Source organism: Euprymna scolopes, chromosome 8 (genome assembly GCF_053919585.1).
Source record: "Euprymna scolopes isolate OS-2025 chromosome 8, ASM5391958v1, whole genome shotgun sequence".
Classification (NCBI taxonomy): domain Eukaryota; kingdom Metazoa; phylum Mollusca; class Cephalopoda; order Sepiida; family Sepiolidae; genus Euprymna; species Euprymna scolopes.
This window is the reverse complement of record NC_136489.1, coordinates 150,199,434-150,216,606: the sequence shown is the minus strand read 5'-3', so window position 1 is coordinate 150,216,606 and position 17,173 is coordinate 150,199,434.

Here is a 17,173-nt window from a genome sequence, read left to right as displayed (position 1 = left end):
GTATGTATGTGTGTTCGCTTTTTCTGTGTGTCTACAAAAGGCTTCTTTCAGAGAAGCGGTCGGTCGGTTCACAACTTTTTAAAACTTTTTATATCACATATAAATCGTAATATCTCACAGTTAACAACGAAGCTCGCCTGTCTATTTAATTTGCTCAATTTCGGGAAGATAAATATTCAACATTTGTCGCTTGCCACATGTGGGTTAGTCTTTTTCCTATAACATCTTGGGGGTGGGAAAAAAAGCATTTAGCAGTAAATACTATCCCGCAGTCAAACTTGACCTCATTAACTTATTAAAACGGGCACCTGCTAAATCCAACTAATTAAATAAATTCAAACGTGTTTCCGTTAACATCTCGCGGTGGGGCAATGGTTAACATCGCACGTTTTTTTTTTTTTTCACACTTTAATTTACAACTTTGCCTCAACGGTTCGGATTCGATCCTCATACTTACTTTTTTTTTTAAACCCCCAAACACCCGGGCAACGCCGGGTTCGCTAGTCTGTTAAATAGACCCTATTTATGTATGCTGTCGGTCTGTATGGTTAACCACTGAATCATCATCAGTTCGTTGATGCTGCAGCCAAACTGTTGACAAGTTTGCCCTGTACATTTAGCATCATCTGCCTTGTCAGTCCACACTCAATGACATAGTCAAACAAAGTCTCAGTGTTTGCATTAATTCTTGAGCTAGTCAGCCTAGACAGAGATGCTGGTTGCCGATGTGAGGGCATGACACGCTTTGCTATTAAAGCAGGAAAGTGACACAACATGTTTGAGCCTATCACACAAAAGTTGCATGATCAGCTGATACCCTACCCCATGTAAAATCTGCTGCTAATGTTGCCCCCCTCTCCTATCCCCAAATATTAGTAAGTTGGGGAGCAAAAGAAAAAGAAATATAACCCCCCCCAAAAGGAAATAAGTTTATCAGCGGCACAATGGAGAGGAAGTTGTTCACCAATGCACGCAAAAGAAAGCTAAATAGGATTGTTAATCAAGGTGTGGCATTAAAAAAGGAAGCAAAGAATCATATAGTTAGTTTGCAGGCAGTTTGATGAGTGGTAATTAGTTTTATAACAATTAGGACTATAGTTACGAGTTGAGGACAGTGTCAAATTTGGAACTGAGGTCCACCAAGAGAGACTGGAATCAAAGCCGGGCAAGAGTAGATTGGGCCGAGAAGAAAATCACTATGAACTGATGTGACTAGACAGCTATCAATGGACAATGTTGAGGGTCCTATTTCTATGTTACAGGTATCATGCACATCCAGAACTTATCGGCTTCTCATCAGGTACTTGGCCTGTTTTATTGTAGCATGATCACGAATATGATCATCGGATCACACGGCTCAGGTGGCTGAGAAAAAAAGTGAAAAATTCAACTCTCCAACTGACCATTATAACTAGGGTTGTCATAACAGAATATCTTTTCATTCTTTTGACTCTCGAGTATATATCCGACACAGTTAGGCACAATCAACCAAGAACCACTTCCATCTATATAAAAACATATAAGATATTAACGGATATATATTCAAGAGTCAAAACAATGAAAAGAATATGCTGTTGTCACAGCCCTAATTATAACTTATCTCACATGCAACATTGACCGGATGATAACAACTTGTAGGAACGAGCGCAAAAAGAGCGCTTGAATGTTCCAGCGTATCGCCCTCACTATCATTTGAGACAACGCCATGTCTATTATGATGTCATACCGCAATATTTCGGATCTCTTGTGTGCATTTTGCATTTCTACATGATTTACAGATTATTTTTATTTTTTAAATTGATTTTTAAGCATTTTCCTCTAGTTATAATTTATAAACATACCCTAGTATGTTTATAAATTATAGTAAACATACCCTAGTATGTTTACTATAGTTTATAAACATACCCTAGTATGTTTACTATAATTTATAAACATACCCTAGTATGTTTACTATAATTTATAAACATACCCTAGTATGTTTACTATAATTTATAAACATACCCTAGTATGTTTATTATAGTTTATAAACATACCCTAGTATGTTTACTACACTGATGGTGATCGTCTCACTTGTTGTGCTGGTTCAAAGATGTTGCCCAATCCACTCAGCACTGCAACAAAAGAATTCTTCCTAACAAAAATAGAACTTTATTCTTGAGTTGGAAGCCATGGTTAATTTCAGAACAGTTTCCGATGGTTAGTTGTTCTATACAAGCCCTGGAGATGACGAGTTCTCAGTAGGCAGCTGTTCTGTACAGGTTCCTAACTTATAATTTTGTAGCCACAGAACAAAAGATTCTTTCCGTGTTGACACGAAGAAAACATGCAAGGTTGATAAAAAAAGGTTTAGTTTTTATGGCACAATTCTAATTTCTGATTGGTTGGTAACAGAATGTGAATTAATTTGATTCGTCAGTTCTTAGCAGCATCGTTTATAAATAGAATCTCCCAACTGTGATGGGCCATACCACATTATGGATAAAAAATATTGCAGCATTTATAGACAAATAGAAGATGTACCCGGCGTTGCCCAGTATTAAATGTAGTGTTTCTTAAAAAAGATGAAGTAAAAAAAAAAAAAAATGGAAAGAAACTGAGATATATGCATACAAGTATTATGTTTTTTCAAGCAGAAACTACAACACAGACACACACACACACACACACACACACACACACACACACACACATATACGAAGGGCATGCAATAAGTAATGCCCCGACCCACTTTCCATAGCAGTAGAGCAGCGAAACTTGGCACAATTATTAATCTTTCTCTACATAGGAACCATCCAGAGTTATGCATTTCCCCCATCGTTTGATGAAGCTCTGGAGACCGTTTTTGTAGAACACCCCAGGTTGCTCCTCCAACCACGACGTGACTTCAGAAATCAAGGCTGCATCATCTGGGAAACGCTTTCCTTTCACAAACAACTTCATGGCTAGGAAGAGGTGAAAGTCAGAGGGTGCAAGATCAGAAGAGTAGGGAGGATGGGGTAGGATTTCATAACCACACGCCCGTGCTTCTGATCTGGCGACATGCAAGTTGTGGACCAGAGCGTTGTCCTGCAGGAGGAGGGTATCTTTGCTGATCTTGCCCCGCCTCTTGATTTTGATAGCTTCCCTTAATTTCCTCAAAAGTGAAGCATAATAGGCTCCTGTAATTGTGGTACCCTTTGCCAGGATATCTGTCATCACTACTCCGTCCTTGTCCCAGAAGACTGTGAGCATGACCTTGCCAGCGGAGGGCTGCACCCTTGCCTTCTTTGGAGGTGGTGAGTCCAAGTGCTTCTGTAACGAAGCCGGGCGACACCGGATAACCTTGCTTCCTAGGTTGAGGGTGAGTGGGATGGAGCTGGGCGAGAGGTCTCAGTCTCATCTCGTGAGAAACCAACGAATTGTCATCGGGTGACAAGTAAATTATTTGGAGTTCAAAAGGGCCAGATTAAAGATAAGCCAGATGTCGGGTTGGCGAGGAAAACGCAAGGAGGTCTGGGAAGGGTCGACGAGTAAAGTCGACGATCCGAGTGTAAATGATAACATGATTCACTTAAACCAACAAGTTGGAGGTGATGAGAGAGAAAGAACAAACCCCGAAAACAATTGAATTAGTCATTCTAATTTTAAGGGAACAAATTGGTTAAATGCCTAGACAGATAACTAATTCTCGGAATTGAATCGAGAGGGGGTCGGTTGGGAAGGAGAGAGAGAGAGAGAGAGAGAAAGAATAATGATTGCCCGTCGAATAGAGAGATTGGGTCGACTACAGAAGGAAGGGGAGGATGACGTTTAATAAAACTACTGCGGAGATAGACAAAAGAAGAGAATCGGACAGTCTGTCGAACAGAGAAGTTGAGAAGCCACGTGTGCCGCTAGCCTCTTCTAATTGAGACGAAGAGAACTAACAAGACGGCCACTTAGAGTTTTTGTTTAAATACACTGTGGGGGTTGCATTCCAAGCCTGACGAAAGTATAAGTGACGAGCCGAGCCTTAATGTATACCGAATCACTAAATGAACAGCCTAAAACTATCCTCATCGTTGTTGATTGTTTCCATTTATACTTGTGAAGACTGCCCTTCGATTTCAGCATAACCAAACTTGACTTTCCAGCCGTCGCAGACAGAGAGAGACGGCCACCGACGAGAAGACGATCACGACAGAAATTACCAAGAATTCCCGATTGGACGTTACAACACTAGACGGCCAGATACCAACGTCCAATTCGGAGAGACTCAGTAGCAGAGGGAGAGAGACGGATGCTTATGCGGGGTCCGAGGCTCGAAGGAGCGAAAATATAGCCAACCATCCCTAGGGTTAGTGCGCGTCGTTTTTCATCGTGTGCGCGCGACCCCTGCGAGGGAGAAAAGGTTATATTAATGGTGCCGTGACCAGGATGCCACACTGGTTGTCACGAAAAACAGCATCCAGATCTATCCAATAAATGATCACCGAGACGGAGGGAAGATCAGAAGAGATCAAAGAAAAAGAAAGGTAAACTAAACAGAACTTTTAGGGCTTAGCTAAGACCGTGCGGTCAAAAGCCAGCCCGTCAATTGCAGAAGTGCAGAAAAAGAGAAACAGAAGGACAAGAATAGCAAAAAGAGGTAGGAAAAAGATTTTCTTTTGGTTCCTTGTTGCTTCGCTCGTTTTTTTTTACAGGTGCTTGTTGTTGGTGGGTTTTTTTTTTTTCTTTTTTAATTGGTTGTGGTTCTAAGTGGGGATATTACTTGCGATAGGTTGTGGGGAAGAAGAAGGGAATTGGAGACTTTAAGAAGAGTGAACGAAGAGAAGCATTACTATAATGACCACCTCAGACGAAGGAGAAATAAATGAGCTAGAGGGCGTTAGTACCATAGGCGAAGGGCCCCTCGAGGGAGCAAAGAAGATGGATAAGCCCATAGGGGGGATAAGGATTCCGTCCTATGCGGGTGAACCCGCCGGACTGCAGGAGTGGCTAGCGATAATAGAAAAGAAGAGAGTGATATACGGACTAGAGGATTACGAGATGGTCCTGCTGGCTTTGGACAATGCTGCGGGACCGGTCTCAAAATTCATTGGGACAATATACGCCGACAATCAAACCGTCATTTGGTCCGAGTTGCGCGGGGCACTGGTGAAACAATATGCCAGTGAGCGAACGGCAATTCAGGTGGTGCAAAAGTTAACACGACTGAAAATGTCGGACAAGGACGGCATCGACGAACTGGCAGAACGAATAGAGAGGCTGGCGGTGTTGGCGTTCCCGGATGAGAGGACGAGAGGCAGTGATGCCATACAGACGATACTGATTGTGACAAGGAGACCAGGAGAGATATTGTCAGGGGCCAGCCACTGTCCCTAGTGGGAGCTAAAGAATTAGCGTGGGCGAGTGTAAGGCTTGGAGAGAGAATAGAGAGGGGCGAAAACACTAGGAAACCCCAGAAGAAAGGGAAGCCTGGTTGGAAGGAAGGAGAAGAAGACTGGGAGGCGGAGGCCGATCCAAACAGAAAAGAATGGCACCTCGCGCATGGGTTTTACAAACCCACTCCCGGCAGATACGGACTGATTTGTTGGACCTGCCAGAGTGAGGGGCATCGGGCGGCGGAGTGTCCCACGAGATAGGGGAGACCACCTGATCCGGTTGGACCGAACTGTGACAAATGTGGGCAGTTCGGACACGAGAACAGGGGGTGCAGAGTAGCTGGAGACAGGAGGTTGGGGGTCACTACACCCAATCATCGCGTACCACCCAGATATGAGGGAAGGAACCAGGGAAACGCCAGAGGGCCGCCCCGCCGAAGGTAACTGGCAGGGTGGCCCCAGTAAAGTCGAAATCAGTAGCGTGTTGGACATGTGGGGAGAAGAACCACTTCTCCGCCAATTGCCGGCGGCGTCGATGTTGGCAATGTGGAGAGGAGGGCTACCTAAGGAAGGGGTGCCCCTCTGGGAGGCGGCGCCGGGGCGGCGTGCGCCCACCCAGGGAGACAACTGTTAGGGACCGTCGGGAGCACCACGGCGATCCGAGGACAGATGGGTCACAAGGGGGTTTGTTGCTGCCCGCCCCCATGTCCTCGGTAGCGGGATACAGAATAAGGACCCCACAAATAGAGAGAGGGAGAGCCCAGGTGTTCTCCCTGCTCACTGAAAAAAAGGAACTCACATGCGGAGCGATTGTGGGAGGTGTGCGAGTGAAGGCACTGATAGATACTGGGGCATCGATCTCACTGTTGGGGAAAGAAACGTATCAAAGACTAGCGAGAAGGGGCAGACTAGAACCGTCGGACATAGCGATCAGCCAGGCAGATGGGAGCGAATTGCGGGTGGACTGAGTGGCATGGTTGCCCTTACGAGTAGCAGGGGGAGAGGACGAGTTTCCCTTGTATGTAACGCACGGGCTGTGCAGCGAATTGATCTTGGGGGAGGATTGGCTCCGAGCCAAGGGAGCCAGACTCAGTTTCGACCCTGCTGCACTGACGATAGGTGAAACGGAAATTCCCTTGGGAGGCGAAGAACACGACGAGTTGCCCATTTTGGCGAGCGCCGACATGAGGATTTCACCCAGGATGGCGATGTCTTGCGCCGGTAGGATTGAAACGGGGAAGGAAATAAAAAGGGGATTAGTCCAGATAACCCCCGTAGAGAAATACATGGATAATGAAGAGGGAGTGACGGTGAGCGAATCGGTTGTCCAAGCGTCGGGGACGATACCGGTGTTGATGCTCAACACATCGGGAAAGACGATCCGAATAGCTAAGGGAGAAGAGTTAGCATATTGCCGCCCAGTGAAGAGGACAGAAGAGGTACGGTTAGAGGAGATCCCCAGGAAGGAAGGGAGGCCGAGAGCTGAACGATTGGGAGATGAGGACATTGTGGTTCCCGGACCATACAGAATAAGGACCAAACAACTGTTAGAGGATAACCGAGACGTGATAGCCTTGACTGATAGAGAGTTGGGACAGACCAAGACGGTGGAGATGGGAATTGACACAGGGGACCACCCGCTCATAAGGATGAGACCGTATAGAACCCTGATACACAAGAGAAAATTGGCCGAGGAGGCAGTGGCAGATATGTTGGAGGCAGGGATAATAGAAAGGTCCAGCTCCCCGTGGAGTTTCCCCATAGTTATTGTTGAGAAGAAGGACGGAGGTCACCGGTTTTGCGTTGACTTCCGAAGACTGAACGCCGTCACTAAACCATTGGCGGTACCCTTGCCGCTTATAGACGACATACTGGCCTTACTGGGGAGGTCCACCTGTTTTTCGACCTTGGATCTGAGGTCTGGATATTGGCAGGTGGCACTAGAGCAGAAGGATCAAGAGAAGACGGCCTTTGCCTGTCATGCGGGGCTGTTTCAGTTTAGAGTGATGCTCTTTGGGTTGTCGAATGCGCCAGGGGTATTCACCCAGTTGATGTCAATAGTATTGCGAGGCCTGGAAGATTTCGCCATGGCCTACCTGGACGACATACTGGTGTTTTCGAAAAATGAGGAGGAGCACTTCGAACACCTGCAGAGGGTGTTCGATAGACTAAGGGAACACGGGTTGAAGCTGAAGCTACCCAAGTGTCAGTTCTTGAAGGATAAGACGAAGTACTTGGGGTTTATAATAGACAGGGACGGGATTCGCCCGGACATGGACAAGGTCGAGGTCATTCGAGCCATGCCGGAACCCAAAACGGTGAGGCAGGTCCACGGATTCATAGGTGCAATAGGTTATTACCGACGATTCGTGCCCGCATTCAGCCGATTAGCGGGACCTTTGGTAGCACTAACAAAGAAATACGCCCGATTCAAGTGGACGGAAGACTGCCAAAAGGCCTTCGAGGCCCTTAAAGAACAACTGACCGCGGTGCCACTGCTGACCTACCCTGACCTGAGCAGGCCTATGGTGTTGTACACCGATGCCAGTGATAGGTGCGTGGGGGCGGTGTTGACCCAGCCTTGCCCCGAGAGGGACAGCCCAATACCAGGGATACCCGAGGAGGTGCCCGTGTATTTCCTATCACATAGATTGTCTGAGACCCAGCAGAGATGGCCGGTGATAGAGAAAGAGGCATTTGCAATCATATATGCGGTGCAGAAACTAGACTACTATCTGAATGGAGCTGTCTTTACTATCAAGACGGACCATAAACCACTTAAACACTTGTTGGAGGCCGACTGGGCGAACAAAAAAATACAACAGTGGGCCTTGAAGCTTAGCGGCTATCAGTGTAAGATAGAATACCTGGCCGGTAGGGACAACACCTGTGCGGATCTGCTGTCCCGGATACCGGAGAAGTTGGAGACCGAGTCGGTCAAGTTGGAACCAGGCGTGGACGATAAGGCGTATCAGATAAACGTCATAAATTCTCATCGAAAGGGCCAGCGGCCTGAGTGGGGAAGTAGTGATGAGGAGGAACCAGAAACGATCAGGGATCCCCACTGGAGGAGCCTCATCGAGAAAGCTCAAGAGGATCAAGAAATAGCTAGTCTCCGAGCTAGCGTAGAGAAGGGTACAGCGACCAGATTTGTAATACAAGAGGGGGTGCTGTGTTATTTCTCCCAGAGGGAGGGCCGAGTGAGCGCCAAGCTGGTCGTGCCGGAGGGGTTGAGAGGGGAAATATTGACCCAGTGCCACAAGGGAACTGAGCACATGGGGATCGAGAAGACATACGAATTGATAGGCCGGAATTATTACTGGCCGAGGCTGTACCAGGACGTGATAGCCCACCTGGAGAGCTGCCGCACCTGCCTACTCCAGAGTAGGAGTGGAAGATCGGCCCCTCTGATGGAAAAAGACGTGCCGAGTTTTCCGTTTCAAAAGGTGAGCATGGATATCTCAGGGCCATATGGAGAAACCACCACGGGTAATCTCTACATACTTAGCTTCGTGGACTGGTTGACGAACTGGCCGGAGGCATTCGCCATACCAGATAAACGGGCACAAACTGTGTCCCATATAATACTATCCGAGATATTTCCCCGATATGGAGCCCCAGAACAGCTGGTCACGGATAACGGACCAGAGAATGTGAACCAGATCATGGCCGAGACGTTGCGAGGTCTGAACGTCCAGCACGTGACTACCTCTGTGTATCGGCCCCAAAGTAACGCCAAGGTCGAGCGGTTCCACCGGACCCTGGCTGATGTGCTGGCCAAACTAGCTGAGGGCAACAGGGAGAATTGGGATTTATATCTTCCCCAAGCACTGGCGGCGGTAAGATTCACTATGAATGAAACCACGAAGGCCGCCCCTTATTACTTGCTGTTTGGAAGGGACGTGGTGTTGCCTATCGATAACTTGCTGAGACCACGCCACAAATACCTGGGGGAAGACCACCATAAGTTGATTTTAGAAAAACAGCACCAGATTTTTACCCAAGTTAGAAGGAGGGTCCAGAGGGCCCAGCAAAAAAGGAATGAACGAGTAAATAAGGGAAGGAAGGAAGTTGGCTTACAAGTGGGGGACCCGGTATACTACAGGTTGCCCCTAAGAGAAGGGAAGTTAGACCAGAGATGGGCCCCCTTTTACCGGATCGTACAGCAGACGGGACCGGTATCCTTTGTCATCTGGGACCAGGTGGCGGGGAAAACGAAACGAGTGCATGTCAATGATCTAAAGCTGGCAGAAGTGGAAGGATGGGAAGAGCCAGAGCCCATAAGAGCGAAGAGGAGGAAAATGAGACGGACCACTCTCGTGGACCCAGAGGGAGTGGAATCCGATAGTGAATCAGAGTGGGGAGGAGCGGGATGTCAGTTTCCCCCTCCAGCTGGTGACAGGCTTGTAAAGGAGGCGACGACCTCCTCAAGGGAGGGAGCTAAGACGGCTCCCACGGACAGAGGAGGTCGGATCGGTGAGAATCAGGGATTAAGCCCGGGGGATGCACCGAGCGAGTGGGAAGAAGAGGATGAAGTCCCCCTTGCTCGGCTCCGGGAGAAGTGGGAAAGGGAGAAGGAAACATTGGGGCGTCGAGAAGGAATTGCCCCTGAAGTTAAGGCTAAGAGGAGTAGACCACCCCGGGGGACCAGAATAGAAGGAAGAAGAATGGTAGTGAAGAGAAGGAAAGCTATAATTATTATTTTTTTTCTGTTGATTAGCCACCGGGCCATCATGTGTGCGGAAGGGCCCCCGTGCATGTGAGGGGCCTGGAGGACGTGGCGCTCGCGACTCTCGGGTGTGCTGAGGAAGCGAGAATAGTCTGATGTTGATAGTGATTTTAAAGCCTTTAAACTGTCGAGTAGGGACAAAAATGATTGGAACAGGTTGGAAAGAGTTTAACAGTGAGAGTGATTTTAAAGCCTTTAAACTGTAGAGTAGGGACAAAAATGATTGGAACAGGTTGGAAAGAGTTTAACAGTCAGAGTGATTTTAAAGCCTTTAAACTGTCGAGTAATGACAGAATGATTGGAACAGGTTGGAAGGAATTTGACAGTCAGAGTGGTTCTAAAGTCTTTCGAGTAATGACAGAGTGATTGGAACCTGTTGTAAAGAGTCTAACATAGAGAGCTCAGACCGGTTCTCTACTTGTATCATTTCAGGAATGTATGGACGAAAAGTAGTGGTACTATTGGCGGCCTTAGCGGTAGCAAGTATGTGGGAGCAGAGCCGGAATACCGTGTTTAAAAAGACCAGTGAAGTAGTGATCACCAGATCAAGGTGGTTGGTCACGCTAGTGATAGACCTGCAGCCGTATAGAGTGGTGATCGAGCGGTTGAGTGAACAAGCGGCCAAATTGGCCAAGATCGAGAGCCAAATAATCCAAGAATATAGGGGTTGTAGCGAGTACGTGCAGTTGCTGGCCTCCCTGAGGAGGGAGACCATCGTAATGGAGGCTCAGTGGGAGGATATGAGGTTCTACCTAAAGGAGGTAGAGTTGCTCCGAACGAAACCGAAGAGATCAGTGCTGCCGATAGTGGGAAAGGCCCTCCACGTATTGTTTGGGACGGTATCCGAGAGTGATGTAAGGATCATTCGGAGGAGATTGGAACAGGTCGAGAAGGACCAGGGGGTGTTGGCACACGTAGCTGAAGAGAGCGTATCGATCCTAAATGTTACCAGGTTAGAACTGGCCAAGAACAGGGCCAGCATAGGGAGGCTGTTTTCCCAGATTCGAGGATTCAAGGAAGAGGTAGCGAATATAACCCAGCTGATATCCACGGAATTACGAGAGTTGGATGGTTTTGTGCAGAGGTACCTGCAATTGTTGGCCATAACAAACAGGGTCCATCAGACAGGGCGACAGGTAATGATACAATTGGAACACGTGCGGGCGCAGCTGGATATGTTGTCCTTGGGACATTTGTCGCCAAGTATAGTGGCTCCAGGGAGGTTAAGAGAAGTGCTGTTGGAGATACAGTCGAAGTTGCCCCCCCCCCACTTGAGACTGCCGGTAGACCCCACCGAGCGGTTATGGAGATACTATAATGCCCTGGGCTGCGTTACACTGTTGGAAGAGGATAGACTCGTTGTACTAGTGTCGATCCCCTTGTTGGACCACGACAGTACTTTCGAGATATACCAAGTCATGAACCTAGCCATGCCCTACCCCAGAGCGGACCAGAAGCTAGGGGCAGTGGCTAGATATAAGATGGAAACGGACTTTATCGCGTTAAACATGGCGAGAACAAGATTCATGTTGCTGACCGGTGAGGAAGCCGGCCGATGCAGGGCTGACGCCCTTGGAACGTGTGGGTCAACCAGCCCCATTTATGTAGTGAGTCGATACCGGTTGTGCGTACTAGAGCTGTTTAGAAAAAACGAACCGGGGATCAAAGAGAGTTGCGAGGTAGAAATCTTAACGAAGATGACATTACCTTCCGCAGTGGGGGTGTCCGACGGGATTTGGGCGGTGGTAACCCAAGAGGGAATAGAGTTAACCCGAGTTTGTGACGGGAAGCCCCCGAGAACAGTGAGAGTCGCTGCGCCATTGTCTGTTATAGAGCTACCCATGGGTTGTGCCGCGCACGGGGCCTCGATTTCCTTGCCCCCGTACTATCAGGCAGAAGAGAGATTCGAAGATAGGGGGTCCCTTAAGAAGCTAATAGAAACCAACTCCAGCGGTTGGGTGGAGCTATGGGAACCAATAATAAGGGAATTCCCCAATATTACCTTACAGAAGATGCCCGAAGTGTTGGGACCGATCGAAAAAATCAGTCTAGAGAAATTGAGGTTTAAATTAAGCCGAATCGGTAGGGAAGAGTCAGGGGGGAGGCCAGAAGTGGTTGGAAAAATAGCTTGGCCGATCATGAGTATTCTAATGGTAGTGATAGTTTTAGCCGTTTTGGTAAGGTATCTATGGGGAGGATGGAGGAGATTACGTGATGGTAACCCGCCGACGACAACGCACCAGAGCGGAGCGGGGATACCAATGAGCGCCCTTTCTCGGGGCGTGGAAGAAGAGCCTGAGTTGCGGCTATCAGAGAATCAAGCTGAGGACCTGGTAAACCAGATCCGCGTTGAGGAGGAATCCAAGCCGGCAGTGAGACCCTCGAAAATCGTCCAGCGACCCAGGACGGAAAAGAAGTAAGAGAGACAGGGAAATCTATATCCCCAGGTGATTTTGTGACATAAACTGTACATGGCTTCTTATGTGAAGAGAGGAAGAGGGGACCACCGGAGGATTCCTTATGTGTGTGTTTTTTTTTTCTCTTTTCTTTATTGGATTTTGGGTACCTCACTGAAAAAAAAAAGAGGAGAAGATCCTTCCTTTACCGCATGCTAACTATTGAGTAATTCAAGGAAAAAATGATTTTTTGTTTTGTTTTGGTTGTTATATTTTTTGTTGCTTGCATGCTTCGGATTAAAGAACGATTTCGCGAGACAAAGAAGGGAAGGAATCTATGAATTGAACTTATCAATGTTGTCCTTATGACACTTAGGAAGAGGAAGGGAAAATGGACTCAACGACCCTACCTTATCAATTGCATGCTAACTGTTGAGTCGCTATGAACTCTTTGTTTTTTAATTGTTTTGAACAAAAATGCAGACGAAATGAGATGAAAAAGAAATTTACAAAATTTTCGAGACGAACAATTTTATGCATATCAGATGGACCGTTAATCCAAGAACATTTTTTTTCTCTTTCTATTTTATTTTGTTTGGTTCGTCCTATTTTATTAATTATCTTCTTTTGCATGCTGAAAGAGAAGAAAGATTTTTTTTTTCCCCTCGTCGGGTTCTCAACTGTGAAAAAAAAAGAACGGGGGAATTGGAATGCAACCCACACGCCTACCTACATACATAAGTACATATACGACCCACACTGGTTCGGAGCAGAAGCTAGAGGCAGGGGACGTGCGTGTAATTGATGACAATGACACGAAAAACGGGGGGTTGCATGTAACGAAGCCGGGCGACACCGGATAACCTTGCTTCCTAGGTTGAGGTTGAGTGGGATGGAGCTGGGCGAGAGGTCTCAGTCTCATCTCGTGAGAAACCAACGAATTGTCATCGGGTGACAAGTAAATTATTTGGAGTTCAAAAGGGCCAGATTAAAGATAAGCCAGATGTCGGGTTGGCGAGGAAAACGCAAGGAGGTCTGGGAAGGGTCGACGAGTAAAGTCGACGATCCGAGTGTAAATGATAACATGATTCACTTAAACCAACAAGTTGGAGGTGATGAGAGAGAAAGAACAAACCCCGAAAACAATTGAATTAGTCATTCTAATTTTAAGGGAACAAATTGGTTAAATGCCTAGACAGATAACTAATTCTCGGAATTGAATCGAGAGGGGGTCGGTTGGGAAGGAGAGAGAGAGAGAGAGAGAGAAAGAATTATGATTACCCGTCGAATAGAGAGATTGGGTCGACTACAGAAGGAAGGGGAGGATGACGTTTAATAAAACTACTGCGGAGATAGACAAAAGAAGAGAATCGGACAGTCTGTGGAACAGAGAAGTTGGGAAGCCACGCGTGCCACTAGCCTCTTCTAATTGAGATGAAGAGAACTAACAAGACGGCCACTTAGAGTTTTTGTTTAAATACACTGTGGGGGTTGCATTCCAAGCCTGACGAAAGTATAAGTGACGAGCCGAGCCTTAATGTATACCGAATCACTAAATGAACAGCCTAAAACTATCCTCATCGTTGTTGATTGTCTCCATTTATACTTGTGAAGACTGCCCTTCGATTTCAGCATAACCAAACTTGACTTTCCAGCCGTCGCAGACAGAGAGAGACGGCCACCGACGAGAAGACGATCACGACAGAAATTACCAAGAATTCCCGATTGGACGTTGCAACACTAGACGGCCAGATACCAACGTCCAATTCGGAGAGACTCAGTAGCAGAGGGAGAGAGATGGATGCTTGTGCGGGGTCCGAGGCTCGAAGGAGCGAAAATATAGCCAACCGTCTTTAGGGTTAGTGCGCGTCGTTTTTCACCGTGCGCGCGACCCCTGCGAGGGAGAAAGGGTTATACTTCCACTGCATTGACTGGGCTTTGGTCTCTGGATCATAGTGATGGACCCAGGTTTCATCTTGTGTAATCAGTCTTTTGAAAAACTTTGACTCATCTTCTTGGCACATCTCCAAATTTATCCTCGAGCACTCGATGTGTTCTTGCTTCTGGAATGGTGTGAGCAACCTGAGAATCCATCTGGTAGACACCTTATGCATATGCAAATGGTCATGAATGATAGTTTCCACAGACTCTGTACTTATCTTGATATCTTGGGCTATTTGGCGAATAGTAATGTGCCGATCTTCCAAAATGGCAGCCTCAACTTGACGGACAGATGCCTTATCAATGGCAGAAGGGGGGCGACCAGGCCTGGGAGCTGTTTCCACAGACTTCTGGTCATGTTTGAATTCACGATGCCAGCGTTTTACAAGGTCATATGATGGGGTATTATCACCATAAGTTTCTTTCATTTCATCAAAAGTCTCCTGTGGTGTGCGTCCTTTCAAATACAAAAACGGATCACTGCTCGACATTCAACAGGCTCCATTTCACACCTTACTCAGTTCAAACACCTGTAAAACAGAAACCACAATTAGTTCAGAGCTGTAATTTGCCACATAACCCGTAGAGATATAAATAATTGCATATGCAAAATTTCAGCTAGATCAGACAACTGGAAGTGGGTCAGGCGCATTACTTATTGCACGCCCCTCGTATATAGCATAGGCTCCTTCAGTCTTTGAGGGACTATTGATACCCATAATAGGGGTGCTTTAGTGTGAAATTTTTGTGGCAGGAGGTGCGCAATCTCCAACCCCACCTCTCCTGAGTCGACATTGTTAAATACCAGTGGCAAGTAGAGTGTATGTTCAGGACGACTGGGAACAAATGCCAAGATAAGTGGAGAGCACATACAGTACCTAGAATTTCCAAATAGTTACCCATCTAGTGCTGACAAGGCTCAACGTTGCTTAACTTTGGTGATCTGGTGAGAACTGGTGTGTCAACGCGATTATGCTGACACACACACACACACACACACACACACACACACACACACACACACACACACACACACACACATATATATATAAAATACAAGGGTTAGCAACCTACAGCCCGCAGCCGGATTTAATCTATGGAAATATTTTGACTGACTCACGAGTCTGATTACTTCCTTTGATCTACCTAATCGAATTTGAATACTATGACCGCAAAAACCCAATCAAAAGTCAATTACCTACATTTATGTGTACAAAAAATAAACATAAAACAAAAACTGAGAGTCGATGACAGACATTAGGCGGGACAGCTTCAAAATTACAATGTTATTTCACTCAGTTTTCTAGTTCATTCCTCCAACAGCCCCCTCCCTCCAAGCCTTGGAATTAGCCATAGATTTGTAAAAATACATTGCATAGCCATTCAGAGACATTATGTGTTATGTCTTTTAAGTTTAAAAACGTAATAGATGTTCATTCTAATAATTTTTAAATAGAAAAAGTAGGCTTTTAATATCAATGTAAGTGCAATGAAAAACTCAACTTTATATAGATCTAGATACATAGTCCTGAGTTAGCATTGGTCGGGTCTTGTCTTGTAAAAAGATTTTATTATTTGTAATTATATAAAAAAATAAATAAAATTTTATTTTTTTTTAAATGACATTAGAATCGGATATATTATGTTTTTTTTTTAAATTTTTGGAATTCTTTTGAGATGAACAATCTGTATATTTATTTATTTATTTATCTGCTGACTATTATCCTCATCTTTATAGTTGTTGTTTCACAAACAACAACTATAAAGATGAGGATAATAGTCCACAAACAAATAAATAAATAAATTTATAATCGGAATTAACTTATAAATTTAATATTCAATTTGAGTTCGAGAAAATCATAAAACAAGGCAAATAATCCATCAAAAAAAAAAAAAAAAAAAGGAAAAAGAAATAATAAGTGTGATCAAATAATCAATTGTTAACTATTCTGCACGTTCAACTAACAATTTCTGGGGTTAAATCTGACACACTGCTGTCAAAGCTCACTGCAATAAAATCTAATAAACAGTTGTCAAAACTTATTACTTCAAAATGCAACGCTACAAAATCCAAATCATGAAAAACAAACTTTTAATTAAAACCGGCAACACCTTATTTGCATATGAGGTGACGAGAAATCTTGTTACTTCACATAATCGTCAGCATCTAAATAGAAGCAGTAGCCATTTTTTTCTTGCTTTTTTTTTTTGTCTGCCACCGAACACTACAGGTTGCACAAAATAAGGGTTGCACCTATTTTTAAAGAAAATCAAAAAATCAAATCACATCATTTCTCAGTTATTTTTTAGTCATACAGACTTCTAAAAACCCATCTATACACTACACGCAATGTTTCAAGCAAACTACATCGCTATTTGATTGAGAAAAGCTTCAAAGTAAATAACAAAGGCAGATATTCAAAATTTTGTAGAAGAAAAAAATTGAAGTCAAATCAAAGATGAATTAAAGTTATTTAATGAATGATGCTATCTCAATTTTACAACAACAAAAAAAAACAATCAAAAAATTATTTAGAAATTGCAAAAATAATTGATGAAAAATGGTAAACATCAAATTCAAGAAGGTTTTCAATCATTCAGAATGATAACAATGAATGAGCGACCAATGTTAGAAGTTGATTTTCAAGCAGAAAAAAACCCATAACAGCTTTTAAAAAACGAATGTAGTGGACAGAATACACATTATTATTATTATTATTATTATTATTATTATTATTATTATTATTATTATTATTATCATTAAA